We start from the raw sequence: 27,081 nt of genomic DNA, 5'->3' as shown, positions 1-27,081 counted from the left end.
TGAGATGATAGGATATAATATGATAAAACACGACACGATATAAACCCTATTTTCTATGCCTATGAAAAAGGAACGTTTTAAAAAGGGAAGGACAAGCATGCACGGTATCCGGCCTGAAAGGGGCGTTCCTACGTACAGGTCACTTTCTAGCCTCATTATATGTCCTACGACCTCATGATATTGTCAATCGTACTCTATGTTCCTGCTTGTATTATCTTTTATGCCTTACATACTCGGTACACTATTCGTACTGACGTCCTTTTTTGTGGACGCTGCGTTTCATGCCGCGCAGGTCAGCAGACAGGCGGGTTTGATTCTTAGGAGTTCTACCAGCGGCATTTGACAACGCTCCAGTTGTTCCGGAGCCCCAGTTCCTTGGTACTATTTTGTGTATATACTCGGGCACGACAGTACTCGGCCCCTTTCTATGTATATGTGTACTATGTCTAGAGGCTCGTAGACAGATATGTACAGTTAGATGTGTTGTATTTTGGAATGTTCACGTCGCCGTATAACGTGATAGCAAAGTTTACTAGTCTATGTTTACGATGATGCTACTAATGTTAATGTTCAGTAACGAAAAAAAAATATATATGGCACAGTTCCTACGGCCCGCTGAGAAGTAAAGGTAAAACGATAGATAAGGGGTGCTCGGTACAAGTATCGGGTACTCGTCACGGCCCCTAGTCGGGTCGTGACACTTAACGCCTTATCCAAGGACATAGCCCACTCTGTGATCTACTCCAAGGTAGAAAAAAGTTTGTGGACAGATCTGGAGTAAAGATTTGGACAATCCAATGGTGCTAAGTTATACCATCTGCAAAAGAAAATGACAGGATTAGTTCAAGGGTCCGGTGATAAAGCTGGTTATTTCACAAAATTGAAACTGCTGTGGGATGAGTTGGATTCACTAAACTCAAACATCGTTTGTAATTGTGTTTGTGTTTGTGACATGATCCCAACAAGCTCAAGACCATTCACTCGGAGTCAAGCAAGGGAACTCCAAGAGCTGCAAGCCTTATTCATGAAGAGGGAAACATTGGAGGAGCTTGACGAAAAGGCCTCTCGAGTGTACAACCTTTGGGAGATAGCTTAGGAAGAGATGGAGAACGCTACTACACAAAGTGGATAGAAGTGCAAGAGGGATAGAAGTGCAAATTATGGCTAAAGGTTGCAATTCTTGGCTAAGGATGTGATTCAAGACTAAGGATGCAATTTGGGGATATAATTGCAAGTCAATTGGACATGTGGAACGAAGGCCTCATGTGGGAGTTATTTGCGCAAAGTTCCACTTTTGGGACTTTATTGTAATAAGCTTTAGTATAAATAGACCCCTTAGTCTTCATTTACACTTAGCTTGAATATTGATAAAACTTGAGTGTTTTGAGAGATTGTTTAGTATCTTAATATAGTTTGTTTGTTTGACTAAGTGTGATTTCTTAGTTCCTAATTGAATCCTTTCCATTGAATTGATTTAGGATTGCTCATTTGTGGAATTCCAATTTTGAGTCATATTTGAATTCATATAGTATAGGTTTTTAGGATTGATTTCCAATTGGAAGGGTTTTCGTTTTGTATATCCAAATTTGTCCATAGAATCATTATTCTAAAGGTCTTGCTTCTATCCTCTAAACTTCTTAACCGCAATTCTCTTTTACTTTTCCAATTTTTATTTTTGTTGTTTGAATTTTTAGAGTTCCTAATTAGGATCTTATCAGTTGTGTTTGTAATGGGAAACATTAAATGCTCAAGTCTGTGGAGGATCAGAGACTCATTCGATTTCTCATGGGTTTGAATGATGTTTATGGTCCAACAAGAGGAAATATATTGGTGATAAATCCATTACCAGGAATTGATCATGCATACTCACTCTTGTTGCAAGATGAAAACTAGAGGGAACTCTACGTGAACCCTCATTTTCCTTCTAATGGTTCATCTTTTATGACAGGAAACCAAATGTCACAAAACAAAAGTTTGGAAACCAAATCCAAAGGTTTAGATACCCAACACAAAATAAGCAAAAATCTAGAAATCAATACCAGGGGCAAAGGACAACTAATCAAAGGATCATTCAAGGACAAAGAGGAACAAAAGGGAGAAAGAAGATGTTCAACCCTAATGTAATTTGCACTAACTGTTTGAATGTTGGGCATGTAGAAGATGACTACTATAGGTTAATTGGTTATCCAGATGATTTCCAATTTACCAACAATAACAAAGGAGTTCAAGGTCCAGTTAAAGGAAATATTGCAGTCACAGAAGATGAATTTGATAACATAAGCATCGGAAATGATAAAGTGGAAGCAAATGGCTTGAATCAGCTCAGTAAGGAACATGTCTAATAGATTATGCACATTTTTAAGCAAACACAAGGTGGTGCATCAAGCAGCACCACATCAGAGATAAATGCAAATGTAGTTGCTAGTACTATAACTAAATATTCTGGATCTTGTTTCTTAGTTTATAATACTAAATCTTGGATAATAAACATTGGTGTTTATGAGCATATGTGTTTTCATTCCAATTCTTTTGTCAATCTTACACCCCTCCCTGTTCCTCTAAGTATTAATCTACCAAACTCTTACAAAATCACGGTCACACATATAGGAATTGTTAGAAATTTGACTCACTTACTCTACAAAATGTTCTTTTTGTTCCTTCTTTCAAATATAATATGTTATCTGTCCATACATTTTGTGTTCAATTCTCTTGTTCTCTCAAATTTAACATTTTTTGGTGTGTAATACAGGCCCTTTTAATGAGTAGGGAACAAGCTTTTGGTGAAGCTAGGGAAGGTCTTTATCTACTGGAACCTACCAAGTCTAGGAGTAGAACTTCGTTTTCCAATCATGTAGTTTCTTTACCAGAAAGAAATTTTTCCAATAGTAGTTCAGTCTGTTTTCCTTTTTTCTAGTAGTGTAGTATCTATAGTGGCCTTATGGCAAGCAAGATTAAGTCATTTAACACATCCAGCAATGAAAAAGTTCAGTTTCATATCTTTGCATTCTAATTCTATTTGTACTTATGATATTTGTCCTCTTGCAAGACAAACTAGAAAGTCCTTTCCCACCGGTCAAATCAGTACCATTAGGATTTTTGAACTAATTCATATTGATATTTGGGGTCCCTTTAAAGTTTCCACATATAATGGTTACAAGTACTTTCTCACTATTGTGGATGATATTTGTTACACCTCCCGTTTAATTGCAAGAAGATTTTGGCTTATTGGTGGTGTACACCTTCGGTTCGGTAGTCCGCACCAAAGCTTTGATCACGAGATATTTTAATTTGTATATGTACAGGAGTATAAGTATGTATTCTTGAAATTATGAGGGAATTAGAAGCAAAACGAATCAAATCGGAGCAAAACGGAGCAACTTAGAAAACTGCTGAAACCAGTCAGCGTCGACGGCCCAAGGAACGGACCGTCGACACGTCGACGAGCCATCACCTTCCACCGTTGATGAGGTTCTGCAATCAGACATCTCAGGCGGAGAATCGACGGCGCATGTCGACGGACCGTCGACACGTCGACGAGCCGTCGACCCTACTCGTCGACCCGCGGATCTGGAAGTTTCCAGCCCTGGTTATAAATATAAGCTCCCACATTTTAATTCATTATTTCTCCCCCAAAACAGACTCTACATCTCTCTAGAACGCTCTAAAACCCTCTCTCTATTTCTACAATAATCTATACCAAGAAATCAAGATCAAAAGCCAAGATTTAAGAGATTCACATACTAGGAAGCCTATTAGGGTTAGTGTAGAGTAAGAATTTAGGGTTAGTGTAGAGTAAGAATTTCTTTGGCATACAAGAGAGGGATTTCATTCTAATGGAGTAGAGTGACTCAAATCTTGTTCCCAAGTGTTTAAGGTGAGTTGTATGTTTATTTCCTATTATTGAGAATATTGAGGGGTTGAAAGACTTGGATTATGGGAGAAAATAGAATATAGAGCTCAAATGTGATAATAATGGTATTCTTAAATAGTAGTTGACATGAATCATGACTCTTGATGTATTATGAATAGAATCTTGTTTTAAATGATATTAAGAACATGAGAGAAACATAATAGGAGGATGAATGTAATACTGTATAATGACCATGGTTATGGATGCCCTTGAAATGGAAGTAGGAGAAGTGAATGATGTACGGTTGATGAAGATTGAGGATTATGAGATTATGAATGTTCTTATAGACGTTTGGGAGTTGATATATAAAATGGAGAAAGTTGTATAAACAAAGAAAATGCTGCCCAATTTTCTCTAGCTTTAGTCAAGTATACTTAAGCTATCGATTATCTAATGTTAGTACAAACTCTCTTAAAAGTAGAATCGCAAGTTAAAGAGGCACGCAATTAGACGATAGAGTTGAAGAGATACAAGGTATGTAAGGCTAGTCCCTTCTTTTCTAAGGCATGATCCCTATGACATGAATTCCCCTATCTCTCCATGACTTTCTTATATTCCATGAACTATGAGTCTACATTGATAAAAAGCTCCTTATGAGGTAAAGATAAGAGATATGTCATGAATATGATAATGATGATGATGAGTTTGAGTATAAGGAATTCTAAAGTAAGATATGATGTCCATGAGGGTAATGGTCCTAAGTATGATCCTTTGATGTTGTTCGTTATGTATACTCACCTTACAATGTTAGTTCCTTCAAGGTGAGATATGATGAATATGATCACTCCATAATGTAATCGGGGGTTCTCGACCTTATGTCACTCCGATATAGTTATAGATTGTCTTTAAGCTCTAATGCCTGTTCTATGATGAATGTATAATGATGATAAGTTTATGATGAATTCATGATGACACGATTCCACCGTGCCTCAATGGCTGGACATGTCAATGCTAAGGCGGGATGCTTATGGTTCCACCGTGCCTGAATGGCCAGACAGGCTGTTTGTAAGTACACCGAGCCTAGAAGGGCGGACATGATCACCACTAGTGGGCGGCGTGTGATGGTTACCCGGACGCGGGTTAATGATGATGATATATGTTATATGTTTAAAATGCATTTACTCTTAAAAGCTAAGCAGGTTATATCTTCACCTTACGTTTCATGATTTCTTTATTATGCTCATTTTATTCATTCCTTACATACTCAGTACAATGCTCATACTGACGTCCTTTTCTTCTTGGACGCTATGTTCATGCCCACAGGTAGACAGGGAGGTGATCCAGATTCGTAGGAGCTATCAGCAGACTTTGAGATCACTCCATTGTTCCGGAGATGCCATTGATTATTATTTTGTGTATATATATGTTTTGGGCACGACGGGGTCCTGTCCCGTCCAGATGTCTGGTACTCTAGTAAACGCTCGTAGATACGTATGTGTGGGTAGTATGGTCTCATGATTTCCTTGTTATACCTCATTTTAACTGGGTTAAATTAAGGTACAACATATTGGTGATTTCTATTTGTTTTATTTTAAGGAGTCGCCACCTAATTAGTTTAACGGTGAATTAGGACACCTAATTTATTAACTAAGGTAAAGCCTAACTAAACCTCTATTAATGGTCTGCTCAATTAGCGTGATTCTAGGTAAGAGTTCTAATTATTCTAAAGGGAAGGGGTTAGGCATCCTCTAGGATCCGTTAACTACGGTTTACCGGCCAAACTTAGATTAATTAATTAAGGGTAAATATAATGCTTAAATTTTTATAAGAATAGATTGTATATATTACTGAGGTTTTAAAGGAAATATAATAATGCCATTTAAATTAACTTGTAGAAAAATATAGTAATTTGCATAAAGGAAATGCTTTTAAAAATGAGATTTATAAATGTTGTTGAAACTTTGAATGAAAATAATAATGTTATCTTAAAATAAGGATAATTTGCATAAAAGAAGATTTTAAAATACTATTTGAAATAGAACTCATGAAAAAAATATAATAATGCTATTGAGGACAAGGCTTGCAAAATATAATAACTTGCTTATAAATAAAGCTTTTTAGCAAATGCGGACTTTATGTAAAATATGGCGACGTAGAAATGTCTAGATTTATTTCTTTAAAAACGTGATGTAAAGGGCATAAGTTTCTTTCTCTTTTATTACTTTATTTAATTATATTCGACTAAAATGTATCATCGGATTAATCTAAAATGTTTAAAATATATTTGGATTAATATTTGCCTATTAATGACGTTTTAATTTTTTTTAAGATAGTAATAATAAATGATGATTCCTTAGCTCAAAATATGTAGTCATGCTCTTTTGGAAATCAATTATTCTAATGCAAATAAATACTATGGGTATTATAAATAATTTTAATGTGAAATAAAAAGAATGAAACCTATGGGATTTATTGCGGGTCTTTCCCTAAGTTAACTCCCCTTTACACTAAGCTAATCCCACTAATTCTCCTAGAATTCGTCTAAGTTAAAAATAAAAAAAATAAAAAAAATAAAATAAAAGGGTTAGTTGCATCATACAAATTAAAGGCACAAAATAAAATAAAAGGGGCCAAATAATATCAAATGGGCCTGCCCGTTTTGGGCCACTGTGATCCATAGTTGCAGTTGGGGAGAATGGGCTCAGCCCATTTTTTAAACTGCTGTGCACTGTTCATGCCTATTGGGATTTGGCCCAGCATTTATGCTTTCCATTATTTGTTGTGGACAGGGATGGACCGAGAGAAGATTTCGTTGGGCTTTTAGCCCAACACCGAATGCGGAGGGAGACGAGTCCCTTGGACTGCTTCGGGTGCAGCGAAGTGGGTGTGGGGTTTCCAATCTACACTCGAACACCACAGATCCCGAGTTATTTACACTCAGATTCGAACAAATACCCAAGGCAAAAACAGAACAGGATTTAGTATTTTTTGAGACGATATCAATAAAATTGAAACTAGTATCTTTAAAGGGGAGTTTGAGCGGTTAGAAACTTAATATTTTCAGGGTGTTTTCCAGGCTGCTAAATCAAAAGCTTCTAATTTCTATGGAATTTTTCAGGCGGCTAAAGAAGAGTTTTCAAGGGGGGTTTTGAGGCGGCTCAAAAAACTTCCTTTTCAATGACTCCCTAAACGATTATTTATAGGGATGAACTAGGGTTTCTCTAGGGTTTGAAACAAAAATTGGGCGGGGCTTTTTCTAAGTCAACCTTTTTCAAATCAACGTTGGGTCTCTTTTCCTTCTGTCGTCAATCAGAAAAACAGGTGAAGAAGACGAAAACCAATTAAATCTTGCGTACCCGAAAGTAAAAGGGATCTCACATTCGTTTGTGAACCAGACAAAACTCATTAAAATCCTTTCAAGTGCTAGCGGAAAAGAAAGAGGAAGAAGACAAAGCTTACCCGTGTCAACGGCCGAAAAACTGACCGGGAAAGGGATAGGCATTTATTGCCTTCCCCGAAATGGCCATGCAGGCCTGGGGGGATCGAAAGGCGACTGTGATCTTACCCCATTTCGTCGACGAAGCGTGGAGGAGATAGGAAGAGGATAGAGAGAGAGAGAAGGCGAGCGACGCTGAAAGGGGTGAAAACCCTATTCGTTTCATTAAGAAAACGAAATGGGCCGTCGGGTCGGGTTGCGGATATGGGCTGGGTAGTGAATAAAATGTTGGGTTAGGTATTAAAATGGGTAATGGGCTAATTGTTAAATGGACTGGTCCGAACGTTGAGGCATTAATTGGGGCGGGTAGATGGATAATGGGCTGCTGAGTTCAACGGATTAGGATTTTGGCCCAAATAGTTTTAGGATTAATTATGGACAGAATTAAAATGTTATTTAATATAAAAACACGCATTTACTAGTGTTCAGATAAAAATAGGAATTACGTTACGTCGTAATAGCCGTGCAATAATATTTTAAAAATCAATCAGTAAATAAACGCCATTATTTAATTATGCGAAAATAAATGCGATGCGTGTGCATAAGATGTAAAAAATACTGAAATGATAAAAATACGGATTTTCATAATATCGGTAATAACAATAAGAATAATAATAATAACGGTAGCAGTAACAAAAACAATAACAGCTAGCGAACGAAAACGCCGGTATTAATAAGAGGCTGATAACCATAGTAAAATATAAATAATTATTTTAAAAATTGCACAAAAATACTAGAAGCGTAAGTAGATATTTTGTAGGAAAGGCAGGAAAAAATTGGGTGTCAACATTCCTCATTGTATATGTATACTATTTTGAAAGTCGAAAGACTTATGTATATAAAGGTAAATATGTTTCAAAGTGAAAAAGGGATTTCCGATGGTTAAAAGCACGAGAATAATGAATGAATGTAGGATGAGTATAATGAGTAATAGAATGAACGGTGTTTGGTGGTCAGCCCCGGGTACCCATCATAGCCCCTAGTCGGGTCGTGACAAAAGTGGTATCAGAGCAGTTCAGTCTTAGGAAGTGTCTACGAGCCGTGTCTAGTAGAGTCTTGTTTATGGTGTGTTGCGTGCCACACTTATAAACAGGAGGCTACAGGGCATTTAGGAAAAATGACCATTCTTCTTCTTACGAAATCGTGCGATCGAGTCGTGTTATAAGATTTTCTCCCCCCTAACTGTGCGTTGTGATTTCAGAGATGCTGCCAAAGAGAAAAGCTACAGCCGCCCAGAAGGGCAAGACTACGATAGAAATGCGGGTAGAAAGGGAGCCGCTAATGGATATAGAAGAGAGTGAATCACATAATGAGGCTCCATCTAATACTTCCCCCACCCCGCCTAACCTAGAAGAGCAAGTGGGGCCTTCAGTTCCAGCTCCTATGCCTCCAATTCCTCTATCGGCTACTTCGGGTCAACAAATGACCGATGCTATTCAGCTACTGACGCAGTTAGTTACCACCCAGGCACAGCTGCAGAGTTCGGGTCCAAGTGACAGGGCAGTTAGTACTAGAGTCCATGATTTTATGTGTTTAAATCCTCTAGAATTTTTCGGGTCAAAACCGAATGAAGACCCGCAGGGCTTTATTGACGAAATGTTGAGAACATTGAAGATTATTCATGCTTCCGAAACTGAATCTGTGGAATTAGCATCTTATAGACTCCGAGGTATGGCGGTCTTATAGTATAATAATTGGACATCTTCAAGAAAATAGAATGCACCTCCTCCAGTTTGGCAAGAATTCGCAGATGCCTTTATCCGCTACTACTTGCCACCTGAGGTCCATCGAGCTAGAGTGGATAGATTCTTAAATTTGAAGCAAGGATATATGAGTGTCCGAGAGTATCCTTCACTATAACTCATTGGCTAGATATGCTCCGACTATGGTGGCCGATATGGGAGATAGAGTGCATAGGTTCGTGAGAGGCCTAGGGCCACATTTGTTTAAAGATCGCCTGACGGCTTCGCTACAGGAGGGGATAGACATTTCCCGTATTCAGGCCCATGCTAGAACTTAGAAGAGTAGCAACACCCACAAAGGGGTGAACGTGATATTGATCGAGGGCAAAGTAAGAGGGCCAAATCTGTTGGTGTCGGTAGCAACTATAGAGAGGGATCAAGGCAGTCACATTCTAGATACTCAGGAAAGTCGGCGACTAGTGCACCTCCACGATTTGCAGGTTGGAGATTTGATCGCTCTACTTATTCAGGGCAGGGTTAGAGCTCGAGAGCTTCAGGTTCCCAGTTTGAGGGTGATTATAGGTAGGGGAGACCACCAGTTCCACGATATAGTCAGTGCAGAAAGTTATATTCGGGACCATGTCGCTAAGGATCAGATGCTTGTTATGTTTATGGACAGACTGGGCACATGATGTGTGATTTCCCCTCGAGGTACGGTAGAGGTGGGGTTCAGCCCACTGAATCAACGACTGGTTCTTCTTCAGTGCGCCCGGTAGGGCAGACTCCCCAGATTCTAGCAGACCGAGGTAGAGGCAGAGGGGGAGCGTCCAGTTCTGGTGGTATCCAGCCCTATATCTATGCTTTAGCCTGACGACAGGATCTTGAGTCCTTCCGGATGTGGTTATAGGTATATTATCCGTATTTTCTCATGACGTATATGCATTGATAGATCCGGGTTCTACACTATCTTATATTACTCGGTATATTGCTAGTCGTATTGGGGTGAAACCCGAGCCAATTAAACCTTTTGAGGTGTCTACTCCGGTTGGTGATCCCGTGATAGCTAAACAAGTGTACAAAAATTGTGTAATTGTGATAGGTGACTGCCAGACTAAAGTTGATTTAGTTAAGCTGGAAATGCTAGATTTCGATGTGATTATGGGTATAGATTGGTTGGCCTCATGTTATGCTAATGTTGATTGCCGGATGAAAGTAGTTCGATTTCAATTTCCGGGAGAACCTGTGCTTGAATGGAAAGGTAATACAACATCTCCAAGGGGTAGGTTTATTTCCTACCTTAAGGTCAGAAACATGATATCTAAAGGCTATATTTATCTCCTAGTTCGAGTTCATGCAACCGAAGAAAAGTCACCAACTTTTCAATCCGTTCCGATAGTGAATGAATTTCCAGACGTATTTCCAGATGAACTCCCAGGCCTTTCATTGGAAAGAGAGATTGATTTCGCTATTGATGTGTTGCCTGACACCCATCCCATTTTTATTCCTCCTTACCGAATGGCTCCTGTAGAGTTGAAATACTAAAGGCACAATTGAAAGATTTGCTTGAAAAATGATTCATTAGGCCCAGTTCATCACCTTGGGGAGCATCAGTCCTATTCGTACGAAAGAAGAATGGCTATTTACGAATGTGTATTGATTACAGACAGTTGAATAAGGTAACGATCAAGAATAAATATCCTCTTCCAAGGTTTGATGATTTGTTTGATCAGTTACAGGGTGCCAAGTGGTTTTCCAAAATATATCTAAGGTCAGGTTATCATCAAGTGAGAATTAAAGAAGAAGATATTCCCGAAACAACTTTCAGAACGAGATATGGCCATTATGAATTTTGGGTGATGTCCTTTGGGTTAACTAATGCTCCGGCAGTGTTTATGAATTTGACGAATAATGTATTCAGGCCTATTTTATATCTATTTGTAATCGTGTTTATTGATGATATTCTGGTATACTTTCGGACAGAGGCCGAGCATGCAGACCATTTACACATTGTCCTTGGACTTCTTCGAATTCATGAATTGTATGCTAAGTTCTCGAAATGTGAATTCTGGCTAAATTCTGTAGCTTTTCTGGGCCATGTTATTTCAGCTGATGGCATACGAGTTGACACTCAGAAAATTGAGGCTGTGAAGACTTGGCCAAGGCCCACAACGCCTACAGAAGTCCATAGTTTTCTGGGATTGGCAGGTTACTATAGAAGATTCGTAGAAGGGTTTTCAACTATCTCAGCACCGTTAACGAAGTTAACTCAGAAATCAGCTAAATTTCAGTGGCATGATACTTGTGAATGCAGTTTTCAGGAATTAAAAGATAGGCTAACTTCAGCCCCAGTCTTAACACTCCCAGAAGGGTCAGATGGTTATGTTGTGTATTGTGATGCTTCTGGGGTTGGGTTAGGGTGTGTATTAATGCAGCACGGTAGAGTCATCGCTTATGCTTCAAGACAGTTGCGGAAACACGAGAAGAACTACCCAACTCATGATCTTGAATTGGCTGCAGTTATCCATGCATTAAATATGTGGAGACATTATTTGTATGGTGTACATGTTGATATCTATACATATCACAAAAGCCTTCATTATATCTTCAAGCAGAAGAAGTTAAATCTGCGGCAGAGGCGGTGGTTAGAGCTACTAAAAGATTATGATGTGAGTATTTTATACCACCCCGGAAAGGCAAATGTAGTAGCTGATGCACTTAGCCGCAAATCAATGGGTAGTTTATGTGAAGTTCCATTGGAGAAGAAAGAACTAATCCGTGAGCTCCACTAACTAGCTAATCTTGGAGTTCGTTTAACTGATTCAGACAATGCAGGAATCGGTATTCACAACCCAATTATTTCATCCTTAGATATGGAGGTAAGAGAGCGCTAATACGAAGATCCTCAGTTGAGCTATTATAGAGATACATTTCATGAGAAAGAGAGGTCACCATTTGAAGTTTCTATAGATGGAGTTCTTAGGTACCGACAAAGGCTATGTGTCCCAAATGTTGCAGGGTTACGTCGTCAAATTCTAGAAGAAGCTCATCATTCTCGGTATTCTATTCACCCAGGAGCGACAAAGATGTACCATGATCTCAAACTAATGTATTGGTAGGATGGAATGAAGATAGATTTAGAAGAATTTGTGGCCCAATGTCCAAATTATCAACAAGTGAAAATTGAGCATCAAAAGCCAGGAAGATTATTGCAAGCAATGGAAATTCCAACTTGGAAGTGGGTAGTAATAAACATGGATTTCATTGTAGGGTTACCTCGTTCCCGAGGCAAGTATGACTCCATATGGGTGATCGTGGACAGACTCATGAAGCCCGCTCATTTTCTTTCGGTCAGAACTACATACTTTACAGAAGACTATGCAAGGTTGTACCTTAAGGAGGTTGTGAGACTTCATGGTGTTCCGATATCTATTATCACATATAGAGGGGCACAATTTATAGCCAAGTTCTAGAAGTCTTTCCAAGAAGGTTTGGGCACTCAGGTGAGACTTAGCACAACATTTCATCCGTAAACTGATGGGAAAGATGAACGCACTATTCAGACCTTGGAGGATACGCTAAGAGCATGTGTTATAGATTTTGGTGGTAGTTGGGATGACCATTTACCTCTTATTGAATTTGCATACAACAATAGCTATCATTCCAGTATCCAGATGGCCCCGTATGAGGCCCTATATGGAAGAAAGGGCAGATCGCTAATTGGGTGGTTTGAAGTCGGGGAGACACAATTAATAGGCCCCGAGTGGATCCAACAAGCAGTGGAAAAGGTCAAGGTGATCTGAGATCGACTATTGACAGCCCAAAGTTGCTAGAAATCTTATGCAGACAACCGTCGGTGAGACTTAGAATTTCAAATTGATGATTAGGTATTTTTAAAGGTATCGCCAATGAAAGGCGTGATGAGATTTGGTAAGAAGGTAAAGTTAAGTCCTCGATGCATTAGACCTTATAGAATCATCCGCAAGGTGGGTCAAGTATCTTATGGACTAGACTTACCTCCAGAACTTGAATCAGTCCATCCGGTTTTTCATGTCTCAATGCTCCGAAAATGTGTCGGAGATCCTACTAGGATCGTGTCGGTAAATGACGTTCAAGTGACGGAAAGGTTGGCTTATGAAGAAGTACCTATGGCTATACTAGATAGGCAAGTGCGGAAGCTCAGAAATAAAGAGGTAGCTTCAGTCAAAGTCTTATGGAGAAATAATAACCAGGAAGAAATGACTTGGGAAGCGGAAGAAAATATGAAGTCCAAGTACCCGCACTTATTCTAACTCCCAAAAAATATCCAAGATAGGACGCCAATATTATGAGGTATGTACGCTCTTTTTCATGCTTTTGGTCGTGTGTGGCCATAATTCTTGCTATTATGTTGTGGCCCTGTGAGACATTGTTATTGTAGGCTGTTGTGACAGGATGGTAGTGCCCTATTACAGGGGAAACTCTGGCGAAATTTCTGTAGGATTCCTGAGAACTTAACATTCGAGGACGAATGTTTTTAAAGGGGGGAGAATGTTACACCTCCCGTTTTGTTGCAAGAAGATTTTGGCTTATTGGTAGTGTACACCTTCGGTTCGGTAGTCCGCACCAGAGCTTTAGTTACGAGATATTTTACTTTGTATGTGTACATGAGTATAAGTACTTATTCTTGACATTATGAGGGAATTAGAAGCGAAACAAATCGAATCGGAGCAAAACAGAACAGCTCAGAAAATTGCTGAAACCAGTCAGCGTCGACGGCCCAAGGGATGGACCGTCGACACGTCGACGAGCCGTCACCTGGCACCGTTGACGAGGTTCTGCAATCAGACATCTCAGGCGGAGAATCGACGGTGCATGTCGACGGACCGTCGACACGTCGACGAGCCGTCGACCCGTCGACGAGCCGTCGACCCGCGGATCTGGAAGTTTCCAGCCCTGATTATAAATATAAGCTCTCATGTTTTAATTCATTATTTCTCCCCCAAATCAGACTCTACATCTCTCTAGAACCCTCTAAAACCCTCTCTCTATTTCTACAACAATCTATACCAAGAAATCAAGATCAAAAGCCAAGATTCAAGAGATTCACATACTAGGAAGCCTATTAGGGTTTGTGTAGAGTAAGAATTTCTTTGGCATGCAAGAAGGGGATTTCATTCTAATGTATTAGAGTGACTCAAGGCTTGTTCCCAAGTGTTTATGGTGAGTTTTATGTTTATTTCCTATTATTGAGAATATTGAGGGGTTGAAGGACTTGGATTGTGGGAGAAAATAGAATATAGAGCTCAAATGTGATAATAATGGTATTCTTAAATAGTAGTTGACATGAATCATGACTCTTGATGTATTATGAATAGAATCTTGTTATCAATGATATTAAGAACATGGGAGAAACATAATAGGAGGATGAATGCAATATTGTATTATGACCAAGGTTATGGATGCCCTTGAAATGGAAGTAGGAGAATTGAATGATGTACGGTTGATAAAGATTGAGAATTATGAGATTATGAATGTTCTTATAGACGTTTGGGAGTTGATATATAATATGGAGAAAATTGTATAAACAAAGGAAATGTTGCCCAATTTTCTCTAGCTTTAGTTAAGTATACTTAAGCTATCGATTATCTAATGTTAGTACAAACTCTCTTAAAGGTAGAATCGCAAGTTAAAGAGGCACGCAATTAGACGATAGAGTTGAAGAGATACAAGGTATGTAAGGCTATTCCCTTCCTTTCTAAGACATGGTCCCTATGACATGAATTCCCCTATCTCTCCATGACTTTCTTATATTCCATGAACTATGAGTCTACGTTGATAAAAAGCTCCTTATGAGGTAAAGATAAGAGATATGTCATGAATATGATAATGATGGTAATGAGTTTAAGTCTAAGGAATTCTAAAGCAAGATATGATGTCCATGAGGGTAATGATCCTAAGTATGATCCTTTGATGTTGTTAGTTGTGTACACTCACCTTATAGTGTTAGTTCCTTCAAGGTGAGATATGATGAATATGATCACTCCATAATGTAATCGGGGGTTCTCGACCTTATGTCACCCCGATATAGTTATAGATTATCTTTAAGATCTAATGCCTGTTCTATGATGAATGTATGATGATGATAAGTTTATGATGAATTCATGATGACACGATTCCACCGTGCCTCGATGGCCGGACATGTCAACGCTAAGGCGGGATGCTTATGGTTCCACCGTGCCTGAATGGCCGGACATGTCACCGCTAATACGGGCTGCTTGTGAGTACACCGAGCCTAGAAGGGCGGACATGATCACCACTAGTGGGGGGCCCATGATGGTTACCCAGACGCGGGTTAATGATGTTGATATATGTGATATGTTTAAAATGCATTTACTCTTAAAAGCTAAGCAGGTTATATCTTTACCTTACGTTTCATGATTTCTTTATTATGTTCATTTTATTCATGCGTTACATACTCAGTACAATGCTCGTACTGCCGTTTTTTTCTTCCTGGACGTTGTGTTCATGCCCACAGGCAGACAGGGAGGTGATCCAGATTCGGAGGAGCTATCAGCAAACTTTGAGAGCACTCCATTGTTCCGGAGGTGCCATTGATAATTATTTTGTGTATATATATGTTTTAGGCACGACGGGGTCCTGTCCAGCCCAAATGTCTAGTACTCTAGTAGAGGCTCGTAGATACGTATGTGTGGATAGTATGGTGTCACGATTTCCTCATTGTATATGTATACTATTTTGAAAGTCAAAAGGCTTATATATATAAAGGTAAATATGTTTCAAAGTGAAAAGGGGCTTTCCTCTGATTAAAAGCACGAGAATAATGAATGAATGCCGGATGAGTATGATGAGTAATAGAATGATCGGTGTTTGGTGGTCAGCCTCGGGTACCCGTCATGGCCCCTAGTCGGGTCGTGACAATATTAGTAGAAGAACATGGACTTATTTGTTAATTGTTAAAATTAAGGCTTTCTTAGTTTTGAAGGATTTCTTACTGATAATTGAAAGACAGCTTGATGTAAAAGTGAAAAAGATAAGATCTGACAATGCCCTGGAATTAGGCAAAGGCATATAGGAAGCAGATTCATCAAACTTCATATGTTGCAACCCCTCAACAAAATGGCATTGTTGAGAGGAAGCATACACATTTGCTAGAACTAGCAATGGCTCTATTTTTTCAATCAAGACTTCCCAAATCTTAATGGGGAGAGTGCATATTGACTGCCACACATATAATCAACATAATTCCTTCTAATGTTCTTAAAGGAAGTACTCAGTATGACTTTCTTTTTGGCAAAGCACCAAACTACAGTCACTTAAAGGACTTTTGGGTGTTTGTGTTATGCTTCTACTTTGAAAGGAAACATAAGTAAATTTGATCCTAGAGCAACAACTTGTGTTTTTCTAAGGTATCCACATGGTCAAAAGGGCTACAAACTACTTGAACTCTCTACTAAGAAAGTAATTGTATCTAGATTTGTGCATTTTCTTGAAACCATTTTTCCTTTTGCCTCATCTTCCACTGTTTCTCAACACATTTTTCCTGCTCAAGCACCTGTTTATGACCAAGAAATACCCACTTCTCAATCAATGCCCACCATGTCTGATCCTATCCCTCTTCCATCACCCCTAAATGACCATGGTGCTCATTCACCTCATTTTTCCAATTCTACTCAACAACCTTCAGATTCTAACACTATTCCTGCACTTAGTCTTTCTATTAATCCCGTTTCACCAGCAAGGCAATCATATATGACACATAAAAGACGTGCATATTTAGATGATTTTATTTGTAATCATGTTTACCTCACAAATCTGTCTAAAACTTATTTTTATCAACCTTCTACTTTTTCCTTTGTTGCCATATCTTTACCAAATCAGCAATTGTTGGGTTCTATTACTCATACTACAGAACCTACTAGTTGCAATCAAGCTTGTCTCCATCCTAAATGGAAAGAAGCTATGGACAAAGAACTAAAAACTTTGGAAGATAATAATACTTGGGAGGTGTTCATTTTACCTGTTGGAAGAAAGGCTTTACTTTATAAATAGGTGTATAAGGTAAAGCAACATTTAAGTGGGTCTCTTGAAAGGCTAAAAGACAGACTAGTCATTAGAGGGGACATAAAGAGGGAGGGTTTGGACTACAATGAAATTGTTTTCCCTGTTGTTAAGATGACAACAATTAGACGTCTTCTAACTATTGCAATCAAAAAGGGTTGGCCTATTGTTTAGCTTGATGCGAATAATACATTTCTACAGGGAGATCTCCAAGACGAATTCTACATGAAGTTTCCAGCAGGAATGGTTGCACCTAGTCCTAATCATGTTTGTAAGCTTAAGAATTCACTGTATGAGCTCAAACACGCTTCAAAGGAATGGTATGCCAAGCTTGCATGAACCCTGAGCTTCAAAGGATATTATATTGTGCATCTTTAAATGACTATTCTTTGTTTTTTAAGAAAATAGGCAAGCTCATTTCGATTATTACTGTCTATGTTGATGACATTCTCTTCACTGGGAATGATCCTTCAGAATTTGAAGCTGTTAAGCTTTTTCTCAATACTGAATTCAGGATCAAGGATCTAGGTGAACAACACTATTTTTTAGGTATGGAAATTCTCAAAGAATCACAAGGATTTATAGTCAGTCAAAGGAAATTCACACTAGAACTATTACAGGAGTTTGATTGTGACAATTTACCTCTGGTTTCATCTCCCCTTGATCCTTCATCCAAGATTTGTGCATCATCAGGCCCTCTTCTTGCTGATCTAACAGTTTACAGGCGACTTATTGGGAAGCTTAATTATCTTACCCATGCGCGACCGGATTTCTCTTTTGCAATACTGATTTTGAGTCAATATATGCAACAACTTCATATCAGTCATTTCATGGTTGGTTTGCGTGTGTTACGGTATCTTCGAGTTAATCCTGGCAAGGTTTGTTTTTTAACTCGGATCTATCAGTTTCCCTCATTGCCTTTTTTGATGCCGACTGGGCATCCTGTAAAGACACACGAAAATCAGTTAATGGTTTCTTTATAAGCTTAGGAGGAGCTCCTATTTCTTGGAAATCAAAGAAAGAAGCTTTAACTTCCTAATCCACAGCTGAATCTGAGTATAGATCTATGAGAAAGGTTACTGCAGAACTCACCTAGTTAACTCGTCTTCTCTAAGATCTTTCCATCTCTCTATCTTTACCGATTCCTGTTCACTCTGATAGCAAGGCCTCTATACACATCGCCCGAAATCCGATCTTCTACGAGCGGACTAAACATGTTGAACTCGATTGCCACTTCGTATGACAATAATTTCTTTCAGGTTTGATAACCCCTTCTTTTGCTCCGTCAAAAGCTCAGCTTACCGAACTGTTTACAAAGGCCCTCTCTGGTCCTTCTCATCATTCGTTTTTATCCAAGTTGGGAGTCACTTCTCTCCTCTCCAACATGAAGAGGGGTGATGAGAATGAAAATCGACTATCTATGGTTTCTATTTGTGATGCAAGTGAAAAAGAAGGAGAAAGAGATAAACTCTTTTCAACAATGGCAGATGAGGGTTTGGACAAGAAGGAAATGGTCGTATGTTTTCCAGAAGAAAGAAATTCGACATTATTGAAGTCTTCGGTATGTCTGAAAGCGAAAGGAGTATTTGGGCCAAGCAATATAGTTCAACAAAGACAGAAAGAGTTGAGCCACTCATTCAGCCCAACAAAGCACAAACAGAAAGAAGCCCATTCGGATTAAATGTACAGTTATGATATTCTACAACTATACAACTGTTATGTTCTTAAAAGCTTCCTATCATAGAATAGAGTTTATTTCTGTTATTTTGTTACTCTAGCAACCAATAGAAAGCAGACAAAATGTGTAGGATTTAAGATTTATTTTTAATTCTTTCATTCATGTACTTGTATAAATTACACAATTTTGGTACAAAGAAATGCACAAGAAATTTTCGTGTACATTTCTTCAACCATTAACCCCCAAAGAGATTGGAAGAGAGTTAACCCCCAAAGAGATGGGAAGAGAGTTTGAGAATGGAAAGGTGGACACCATATCATCAAATTATAGTAATTCATCTCTCTATTTTTTATTTTCTAATTTTTTTAGTACAATTTGATCTTTTGTCATTCACCGTATTTTAAAAGGCGGGGGGCGCAAGGCGATGCATTTTATGAAGCACGGGACGAGGCGTAAGTCCCGAAATACGGGGCTTAACTCTCATGAATCTACAAGGGTAAGTCTCACATGTCTTCAATTTATAATTTAATTACTAATAAAATAAGTAAAAGTAAATTTTTCATTAAAATTATGTAAATAAATTTAAATAAGCCACCAATAATATAAAAATTATTATAATTATTATTTGAGAAAGGTAACAACACAAAAAGTGATAATAGCCGAGATAAACTTCAAAATGAAATCATCATCCACTTCATTATCGATCTCCACATCTACTAGTCCTTTCCACCCTCTATTAATATTTGCATTTTTGTTTATATATTTCGGTGACGAAATATGGATAAAGGTGCCTCGGCAGCATACTGACATGGATTCTCTATCCTACCAATTTCATGCGTAATCATTTGAAAAAACTATTTATGGTAGTGTTTTTTCTATGAGATATACTTTCTTTATTTGAATATTTTAGGAAAAAAATCACTACAACATGATAGCATAAATATGATATATGGCAAAAAAAGATCTCAAAACAATAAAAATCAAATTAACGCCCGGGGCGTACGCTTTTACCCCTGGGACTTACACTTTTTCGCTCGGGGCTTATGCCCCAAATTCTAAGGCATACGCCCTATGAATCTACACCTTTCATTTGCATCCTGAAGCGTCTTTGATACGCCCCGCCTCGGGACTAGCCTGAGACTCACCCAAAAACGCCTTTAAAAACACTGGTCCTTCGTAGCCGGATCATCCACAAAACAACCGAACAATAGTAAGTACCCCACATGTGGTTGTATCATATAGAAACACTTGCAGTTCAAAGGTTGATTTTTTGACAATTAAGTGAAAGTGATGGTCGATAATAAGGACCAAACACTTTTAGACACACACTTATGGTCATTATATTTGGTTGGAAGGGTAGAAACATAAAACCTTGTATAGAACATTACAGGAAAAACACCAAATTATGACAGAATATTTATGCGCATCACAATTTTGTGACGAATTTATGATGGTTTTGTGATAGAGTTCATCAATTACCGATGACTTTATGACGATTTTATTCCTCAGTCATAAATTTTTTCCTACACTCGAATTTGTCACTAGTATTAGAATTTTCTTGTTAATGAAATAATATGCTTTTGATTAATTAGAGGGGTTAACTAATAATCACTGCATACTTACGCTAGATCTAGTTAAAACCACACCAGTAAAATACAATGTGTGGCACACTAGAGTGTTGCCTAATGGTCAATAAAGGGAGTTGAAAATCATGAGGTCTTAGGTTTAAATTCTAGCAAACATAAAAAACACTAGGTGATTTCTTTTTATCTGTTCTAGCCTTGGTACCTGTTGGTGGTGGGAGCGGGACGGTATCCCGTTGAATTAGTTGAGGTGCGTGTGAGTTAGCTCGGACACCACGGTTATTGAAAAAAGAACTAGTGGGAAGTGAATGGTATCCCATCGAATTAGTCGAGGTGCACGCAAGCTGGCTCGACGATTATCGAAAAAATAAGTCGAGATGCGCGGAAGCTAACTCGAATAGCACAGTTATCTAAAAAAGAATGTGATTCCGTGTGTAATCATCCAACTGATTAAACTTAGACGTGATTTTATCTCTGCTCAATATTAAAATCCAAATACCTACTCCATTGTCCCAATATAAACCATGCTTCATATTTGCTCCACTTCACATCACATGATCCACACCCAAAATATATTACTACCTCACTAAAAGATGAGCACAGAATCATCTTTCATCGATAATCCACTAGCTGAGCAACGTTGGCTCATTGACTGTATCAATACCTTCAAATTAGATAAAGAAATAGCGATTGACTTTTCTCCTTGTATTTGTCAAGTTCCTAAAAGCTTTAAAGAAACTAATACACAAGCTTATGTCCCACAAAAAATAAGACTAGGACCATACCATTTTTCACGTCCAGATTTCTTTGTCACTCAAAGGTACAAACTAAACATAGTCAGGAATCGCATGAATTCTTCCGAAGTCCAATATTTCATAAACGACAAGCTAAGGTTATTTGAGCCAATCATTCGAGCATGTTATGATAAGTTCTTGGACATTGACACCAATACATTAAATTAGACATTGACTATTGATTCTCTCTACTTGCTTCACTTCTTGACAAGTTATCCCCCACATGATCAAATAGATTCTCAAGGTCGTTCCTTGCCTCAAGATCAAGGTAGTCTCTCACTCAAATTTTACTTAAATTTTCTTTTTTAGAAGGGGAGTCTTGAAACAACGGTAAAGTTGCCTCAGTGTGATTTATAAGTCACGGGTTCGAGTTGTAGAATCAGCCACTGATGCTTGCATTAGGGTAGGCTGCCTATATCACATCCCTTGCATGCGGACCCTGTGTGAACACATGATGCTTCATGCACTTGATTGCCTTTCCCTCTATCCCAACTTATGTGGCACAGTTCGGATTTCGATAATCAAACCTCTTAATTGTGGCCGTATATTCCGACAAAGAATCTTTAATTTTTTGACATAAAATTTACATATTTGGAGACTATAAAAAGTACTAGTATAAATCATAATAATTGACAATTCAAATTATTTAAAAGACATGAAAAAATTGTGGTCAAAGAAAAATTTATTTGAGTCTCGAAATCCATAAGGTGCCATATAAATTGGGACGTGCAAAGTAACTTTTTGTAACTAGATAAATCGAATGACTTTACCTAAGTATTTATCATGAAAGTAAATAAAACTTTTTATTTAATTTTATAGTCATTCGAGTTTGCCTGAATATCATAGAAAATGTCTCATTTTGCTATACTTAGAAGCAGAGCCGTCTCAATAAGATTGGGGGCCTAAAGCCAAACTTTAGAGAGAGACCCTAATTATGATTTTTTTAAGAGAAAGATCGTCATATATATTTTCATTTAAAGTCTACTTTTCTATTTTTTATTTTTTTATATGCGAAGTCATTAATTACTCTTTTTATAATCGTTAATAACAATGCAAAGTTGTTAACAATTTTTTCAAATCAATTTATTCGGAAAAAAAAATAAACTGACAATATAGCTAATCCATCACGTGACTAAAAATTTCTTTTCTTTTTTTCTTTTATATGTGCACACTTCTGTCTCAATTTATGTGACACAATTTGAATTTCAAGAGTCCGCCTTCTTTTTTTTTTATCGTGAATTCAAAAATACAATCTTTAAATATTTTAAAAACAATTTACATAACTACATAAAAGTACCATAAGTCATAATAATTTTTAAAGCAAATTAGCATAAAACTTAACATTTTTTTTGCGCGGATTGCCCTTCTTTTGGGGTGGTCTTTAAATTTTGGCCCTCATATTTGTGGTCTTTAAATTTTGGCCCTCATATTTGTGGTCTTTAAGTTTTACCCTTCGCTTGAAAAGGTGGACGAATACCTGAGGTTCTGGGTTCGAACCCCCGTCTAGGCATAAAATAAAAAATAATTTCGCAAAGCAAGGCTGGCGGCGTGTATGACGGATCCGGCATACACTCCTTAAGGAAAAACTAAAGTTATGCCGGATCCGGCATAACTAAAAGTCTAACCCATAAGGCAAAACTTTTTCTTAAGGCATAATTTAGTTATGCCTTATGAGACAGACTTTTAGTTAAGACATAACTAAAAGTATGACTCATAAGGCGGAACTTTTCCTTAAGGCATAACTAAAAGTTTGTCTTATAGGCAAAACGAACTTTTTCTTAAGGCATAGACTTTGCCTTGTAAGACAAACTTTTGGTTATGCCTTAAGGAAAAGTTCCGCCTTATGGTACATACTTTTAATTATGTCTTATGGGGCACACTTTTAGTTAAGGCATAATTAAAAGTATGTCTCATAAAGCGGAACTTTTCCTTAAGGCATAACTAAAAGTTTGCCTTGAAAAGTAAAATAAAATAAAATATATGCTTCAAGGCAAAGTCTGCCAGAGGGGACAGAGCGAAATTCAAATTCTGCCTTGCAATTTTTTTTTTAATTTTTGACTGAGCGAAAGTTCGAATCCAAAACTCATCGGTTATAGGCGAAGGACAAAACTTAAAGACCAGCAGTTTAAGGCCATTGCCTTAGTGGCTTTGGCCTTGGACCGGCCCTGCTTAGGGACGTGATTTGTTTTATATATTGACTTAATTTCTCTCTACTAATTGCTTCATTAATTTCCAGATGAAGGAATAGATTCTGAACGTCGAAGCTCGGCTAAAGATATCATAATGCTTGAGAATCAAATCGCATGTACAGTTCTCATTGAACTTCAAATGGCTTTGAACCAACCTTACGATTTGCTGTTTGAAGAACTTTTCTATAGTTTCTGTAAATCACACTCTCCTCTCTAACTAGCAGAGAATAAGAAATTTCGTCATTTCAGATTATGCAAGAAGCACTGTCCTCATTTGCTGGCTTATATGCATCATATAATTGTCCCCAGTCGTGCGTTTATTGAAGACAGTGTGGCGGAGCTACAAGCAGAGAGAATGGCGGAGGAAAAAAGGCGAAGGAAGAAGGTTCTGATGATTCTGATATTGGTTTTTGTCTTTTTGATGATTCTGAATTTGGTTTTAGTCTTGACATTGGAGGAACAGTGCAAACTGGCATTGACATAATTGACAAACCAGTTAATTTGACATCCCAATTGCCATGGGACCAAATTACTGGACTCCTCAATAAGAAAGAGGAGAATAAACCTCTAATCGAAGAGATAGAAATCCCATCAGTGGCAGAACTTGAAGAAATTGTTAAGGTAACAAAGTTCACAGTAATCCTAATAAATTACTTCCGCTGTTTCAACTTATATGGCGATATTATATATGCCATAACATTTTTATGGCTATATAAGACTTTTGAAATTTGTGATTTTAAATATGCGATAACATTTATCTAACTATAAAAACTTGTCATTAAGGGTAAAATAGAAGTTCAAATTAACTACTTTCCAAATTTTAAAAAATTGTCGTTCTTATTCTTTTTTAACAAACTAACAAAGAAATAGTAACAGGGAGGGAGTTTATGATCTTTCAACAGGTCCCTCGCGAGTCACGTCTAATTCTTTTCATTTCATTGACCAAACACATGAAATCATTGGTTTGTTTTGTTTTTTTTGGTAAGATTTGAATCTGGGCATCTTGCCTGATTTGATACCTCATATTGAACTGTGCGACCATTTCATTTAAAAGTTTAAATTGTTAGAAATTACAACCACTTTTAACTCGAGTACTTAAGAATATTTTTTCTCAACAGGTAAAATTCAAGCTGACGGGAGGAGGGATCAGGGATATAGTTTTTCAAACAAGAAGGAGACGAACATGTAATTATCTTCCTGAAATCACACTAAATTCCGATTCAGAAGTGATATTAAGAAACTTGATAGCATATGAAGCAGCTCCTGCTGGTTCAGAATCTGCACTCGAGCTAGCTGAATATGTTGACTTCATGTGTGGAATTGTGGATACTCCAAAAGATGTCGAAATTCTCAAGAAAGCTAAAATTATTAAAGGAAATAGTACTTTGAATGATGAGGATGATGGAAATCAGGCATACACAGCGGAAGCGAATAGCCAGGATCGAACTTGCATGTAATATAGACAACACATAATCAAGATATTAATCAAACATAAAATTGATACTTATCTCTTGAAGTGTGACCGCGACCAAGAATCGAATCTTCAACCACGAGCACACACCATCCAGTTGATCGTCATCCTTCAGTTCCACAGTCTTCTGCTGTGTAACCCGAATAATACCAGAATTTGTGAAATTCGTGTGGGCGAATTTCTATGGAAAAAGAGTAGAAACTTGTAAAACCCTTCACCTTCTTATGGAATAAGACCCTTATTTTATAACTACAGGTTTAGGGTTTTCCCCTTTTCCAAAACCTATTGGGTCTTTATTTTCCACCAAAAAATAATATTTCATATAATTCTTTATTATTCGGGCACAGCAGGGACCACATAATTTAATTATCAAGGCTTCCTATTATGGAATTAATTCAAGAAATCTGAATTAATCATACCATAATAAATTTCGAATTATTCCACTAAAAAATCGTAATTGCACTCCTCAGTTCAATTTCAAAATCATACATTAAAACTTATTTAACTCCCCATGTTAAGATTACAGATACCAATCAATTAAATTAAATTACTGACAATTTAATTCATTGACTAATTGAATCTTTTATATTTCTGCTTAACTTACATCATGTGACGGATACAAAATCCACCTGTAGGGTTTTCACATGAGACTTATAAGCATCCATAAAGGAGTATCATCAATCTCAAAGTCAAGACATGGATTCTATCAACTAATTATTATTTCACAAATGTAATTTGCCATTATCCAATTCACCAGGAATACATAGACCCGCAATTGAGTCGTACCTTTTAGTAAATCAAAATAATGAACAAATCACATTGATCATAATAATTATATCAAGATTGAGAGTATAAGTACATTTAATGAACTAGAGAATTTGTTTTATATATTCAGTACAAAAACACTTATCTCTACTTGGTCCGTTCAATACATACAAAATGTAGTAGCACAAGAAGACGAAACTATACCGTTCTCATAATGAAGATACATTATATTAATCTTGGGCTACAATCATATCGATGGCTTTGTCCAATTTCCATATTAGATTGTGAACATAAATTTTATACTTATAAAAACCGACGATTTAATCTTTCGTGTATAAGCTAAACTCTATACACTAAATCATCTACTATATAAGTAAAGGACACACATACTGGTACATGATCTATTTAATTCTTTATTAAACAATGAATAAATAATTGTTCTATAATAAATATTATATCCAAACACATGGTTAATAGTATATATCCCAACAATCTCCCACTTAGACTTTTAACCATGACAATTGTTAGAATATACCATGTCTAAACGCATGGTTAATGGTATATACCCCAACAATCTCCCACTTAGACTTTTAACCATGCATTTACAACTTTCACATGTATTCCTTTTGCACGACTACCAAAAGTCTTAGCGACTAAGCTCTTTGCTAAAATTAACTTACCAAGTTGTTTTCTGATGTAACTTCGTCTAGTAGTGCTTCGTCGTAAATGACCGGTTCTGTACTAAGATCTTCAGGGATCCTATCATGAAACTCTCCAAAAAAAATGTATTTCTTTTCAGGAATCCTATGATGAAATTCTCCCAAGAGTATACACCGAACCGATCCTGGTTATTATTCTCCCACTACGACTAAGTACTACTACTATTATAGTCACACTATCATATTCCTGAGTCTTAATATTATCTTCATTGCCTTTCGGTATTAAAATATTAACGACTTCATATAGCGTTATTTGCTCAACATCACTCCCACTACTTAAAAGTAGTGAATTTCCTTATGCCTATTAACGTTTCTCCCACTACTTAAATGCAATGGAACGTCAACCCTGACTTGTCGGTTAGATGTTCTTGAACTTCTGAATTTTTTAGATGACTCATTTGCTATTTCTTTGCTCAGTTCCTATAAAACTAGTTTACTTCTAGCAATTTGGTTTATTAAATAGTCCTTTTCGAAAAATCTAGCAATTGTAATAACAATTACCTTATAGGACAGTAAATAAATCTCTTTTCATTCCCTTTGGATATCTAATAAACATGCGTACATCCGTTCTTAATTTCCACTTATCTGTTTTCCCTTTGAACACGTGTGCTAGACAACCTCATATCCGAACATGTTGCAGATTTGGCTTACTTCCAATACACTGTTCTATGGGTATCAAAGGTACTAACTTAGAGGGAATTTAATTAAGAATGTAACTCGCAGTTTCTACGACATATCCCAAAACGAAAAAGCAAATATAAATAAGTCAATTAATCTTATCACCTTCAAAAGAGTC

General features: G+C 37.3%; 1 long non-coding RNA gene across 1 annotated transcript; it reads right to left on the bottom strand.

The window, feature by feature from the left end:
* Nucleotides 1-700: 700 nt before the first annotated feature.
* LOC132602418 (uncharacterized) lies at nucleotides 701-18,648 on the bottom strand. Its single transcript, XR_009567774.1, has 3 exons — nucleotides 18,179-18,648; nucleotides 17,729-18,028; nucleotides 701-817 (listed from the first exon to the last, which is right to left on the bottom strand). It is a non-coding gene; the product is annotated as an uncharacterized LOC132602418 (long non-coding RNA).
* Nucleotides 18,649-27,081: the final 8,433 nt, after the last annotated feature.

The sequence above is a fragment of the Lycium barbarum genome, chromosome 7 (assembly GCF_019175385.1).
Source record: "Lycium barbarum isolate Lr01 chromosome 7, ASM1917538v2, whole genome shotgun sequence".
NCBI lineage: Eukaryota > Viridiplantae > Streptophyta > Magnoliopsida > Solanales > Solanaceae > Lycium > Lycium barbarum.
The sequence above is the reverse complement of the archived record's forward strand: the minus strand, read 5'-3'. Positions and strand labels throughout refer to the sequence as shown.